This window comes from Elephantulus edwardii, unplaced genomic scaffold, assembly GCF_000299155.1.
Source record: "Elephantulus edwardii isolate Elephantulus edwardi_28Jun2011 unplaced genomic scaffold, EleEdw1.0 scaffold00064, whole genome shotgun sequence".
Taxonomy (NCBI): domain Eukaryota; kingdom Metazoa; phylum Chordata; class Mammalia; order Macroscelidea; family Macroscelididae; genus Elephantulus; species Elephantulus edwardii.
Window position 1 is genome coordinate 12900033 of NW_006399814.1, and position 3624 is coordinate 12903656.

A 3624-nucleotide genomic window follows, 5' to 3' on the forward strand; every position below is an offset into this window, starting at 1 on the left:
CAGCAGTGGGCAACGAGCTTAAAGCCCCTGATGGCTCTGGGCGCTCACTCTCACCAGTGACTATGGATGAAGTCACAGGCGATTTTCAACCACCGCCAGTCGTTAGCACATTTTTTGTCCTCTTCCTCATCTTCCTTAACTTTGTGTTGATAAAGGTCATCCAGCTTTTGAACTTCTTCTTTCAGAGTTCTTACATTTCTCCTGTTTTCTGTCACCATTATATTCAATTGCTCTAAGATATCTTCTAAGCCCATTTTTTTGTGTAGAACTTTATTAATCTCTTCTTCAGTTTGGTTCAGGAGTTCCTTGAGTGGTACATAAACTTGTGTCTTATATTTGACAAGGCAGTTGGCACCAACTTCAGGATTAAACTTAATTTCAAAGTCATAACCTCTGGAATTCTCTGCACCCTTTGGGATAAGTTTTAATTTTCTAGCCAATTTGTGGTATTCTGTTAACTGTGCTTCAATCGTCTCTTTGCCTCTGGCGTATTTGAGCTCCTCATTCCACAACTGCTGTTGTTCATCCTGCAGGTCTCTGGTTAATTTATTAATGGTTTGCTGCAATTCATTTCTTTCATGATTTATTCTCTCAATGTCTACAACTGAATATTTCTGGTTATCAACAGTATTCTGTAGGTGCATATTCTCCTGTTTTATTGTTTCACATTCTAGTTCTGGTCTAGCAATATCTTCATCAAGACTCTTCAATTTTTGGTCAAGGATGGCTGAATGAGACTCCAGATTGCTCATGTATGCCTGGTATTTTTGAACATCCACTTGTAAAGAAGCTTTGAGTTTTCTCAATGACTCTAGACGACTCGGTTCTTTTTCTCTGTCTTTTTCCAATCTTGCTATCTGCTCAGTCAGTGCTTTGTTTTTTGCTGCTAATAATTCCAACTTTGAAGCATCTACATTAAATATATCCTTCAACTTTGACTGCAATTCCACGTTAATCTCAACAAAGCTGTCAACGCCAGACAGGAAGCCCTCGTAGCATTTTATGGTATACTCTAAAAACAACTTATTATGCATAATTCCATCTTCAGTTTCCTCTCCCCAAGGATGTCCATCATCAAATGAAGGTGAACTCTCTTTCATGGCAGTGTATAACTTGATGCAGTCTATTAGTCAAACCAATGCTGCCACAATGTGAGGCCATGTGTGAGGGGCTCCCACCGTATACATGGAGCTCTTGGACAATGCAAAAGGATACCCAAGATCCTTAAAGATTCTTGGCACCTCTTCTTCAAACTTTCTATCAGGAAGCTCATACGAAGGGCACAGGAATCTATCAGGAAGCTCATACGAAGGGCACAGGAAGCTATACAGAAAAGTGAAGATCTTCAGGAAATCTTTAACAGATGGGGCTTGTAGAGACTTCATGGATATGCTGTATGCATAACCATTTTCTGTAAGAAACTCACAGAGTTGTCGAATACATTGTTGAATGAATGTTTTGTCATTAAGTGGTCTTGGATCCTTGATTTTTTCAGAAGTGGAAAATATGCCCAACTGACTATTCCGGGATCCAGGTTCACTGATCCTTTTTCCAAACACAGAGACTTTTCTTTCAGATGTGGCAGAGGTGGATCTGTTCAAACTCAATTTTCCAAAGTTTGATTTCTCTTTGTTTTGAGGGGTATAGAGGCCTTGTCTATTAAGGTCCTGGGATCTCAACTCTTGCATAGAAATGTGGCTAGTACCACCAGTTGAAACAGAACTGCACATCATATTTATGACCATTCTGTCAACAAAGCCTAGCTGCGGAAAAGCCACTCCTTCCTCTACCCGCCAGCGCTTTTCAAATTTTAGAATCCCTGCCGTGTCCACGTCACCACGCACGGCGTAGACGTCATACCGTGTGTTTTTTTAAAAATTGGTATTTTAATGAAAGTTTACAGGAAATTTGGATTTCCATTCATTTATTGTTGTATAAATATTTGTTTTATGGATCACAATTCACTACTAGGATTATTTATTTAGATGCTCAGACACAGCTTGGGAGAACCTTCGGGTTAATATCTTTTGTGCTTGTGACAAATCTTTATCTGTTTTTGATCATTTCCTTACTTCTGGTTTGAAATGTTCCCAGATACTTTTATACTTGCCCTTCCTAGTCCAGTGTCTGCCATTGCTCTGAGGAACCCTGATTCTTTTTTGTTGGAGAATGGAATCTAGAAACTAAGGTTGTGGGTATAATGTATACATATTGCTACTTGGTCTTTGAGGAATGTTTTTTGACCCTTGAGAGAAATGAACAATGAAGGCTGGCTTTCCAAAGCCAGCTCCTCTGTAGCCTGGGAAAGCATCTTAGTTTCTGTAATAAGCCGAGTGTAGACCATACTGATGAGGCTGTGAACTTCATTTCTGGACCAGCACCTGCACCAAATGTCTCACTAGAGAGAAAACCAGCTTGTTAACCACAAATCAGTCAGTCCTCTCACAGGGGCTTGTCAAATTAACGCCAGGGTTAACAGAGCTTAAATAAAATCCTAACTGTAAGAGGGCAGACGCCTAAGATGTGGTATATGCTCTACTAGAAAGAGCAGAAACCTAGGGAGAAACCCGAGCTATTGCCCTAGCATGGCCCTGTGCTCTTGGGAGCCCTTAGTCCTCAGCTAGAATCCACTGAGACGGTGTGCAGGGTCCATGTAAGCGGAGGCACAGCTGGTGTGCTACCTGTCATGAGCCCTGTTAGTGGGGCCTGTCAGACGGTGCGGTCAGCAGGCGCCTTCGATCTGCTCACTCTGTCCGGGGCTTGTGTTCTCCTCTCTTAATTAATGTTAGCCTATGATAAGCTGTCTCACTGTTGTCACCTATGCCAGACGGACACTTGGCCAAAACCCCTCCTTTTCTCACCAAAGAGCAGACAGACCAAGACAGGCTTATGTAGAGTTTTTCTTACCAAAGGGTATTTGCTTGAGTATTATGCCTTCTCTTTACAACATGCCAAAATGTACAGAAGCAACTTGAATGAAATTGAGGCCTCAAAGTGCAGATCTTCGTTGTGGGTTGGGAAGGGTGTGTTGGCTTTATTTTCAGCTGTGACTTCCAGAAGCATTTTCACATTGAGAATATAGAAGTACAACCTGTAATGATTTAAAAAGAATATTTAATTACAAAATAATAATGTTTAATTTTTTATTATTTAAAATTTGAAACCTACAAACTTATGCAGAAAAGTATTTAAACTCTCTTTTGAAAACAATTTTGATTATTGTATGTGTGCAGTAGTGTCCCGATATCATCATTTTGAGGTAAATAACAGCACATAATTTTACTTGGGAGTATTTTAGTGCATTTGGCCCTCAATATTTATGGATTTCACATCTGTGGAGTCAGCCAGCCATGAATCAAAAATATTTGGAGGGTTGGAAAAATAAAAGGGAGGTTTTTTTTTAAATTATTAAATTTTATTAGTTTTAATGCACATTTACAGGGATTTTGGATTTTCATTGCTGCACCATTCTCTCTACCCTCCTCCCCAGTTTGTTCTTCTTCCTCCGCCATCCGAATGTCTGTTTTAATTGTCCAGTTGCCACAGTGCTTGTCAAAGTCAGTTCTGATTAATCTCCTTTGTCAGTGTGTCCTTTGCCATTCCCTATCACTCCTCCCTGAGAGA

General features: G+C 40.2%; 1 protein-coding gene and 1 pseudogene across 1 annotated transcript in view; one reads left to right on the top strand and one right to left on the bottom strand.

Annotated features, from left to right (window-relative positions):
* Nucleotides 1–1733, bottom strand: part of LOC102857536 — a 2742-nt pseudogene extending 1009 nt beyond the window's left edge.
* LOC102857942 (voltage-dependent anion-selective channel protein 1-like) overlaps nt 1–3624 on the top strand; it is a 31584-nt gene that overhangs the window by 6634 nt on the left and 21326 nt on the right. The window lies entirely within an intron of this gene.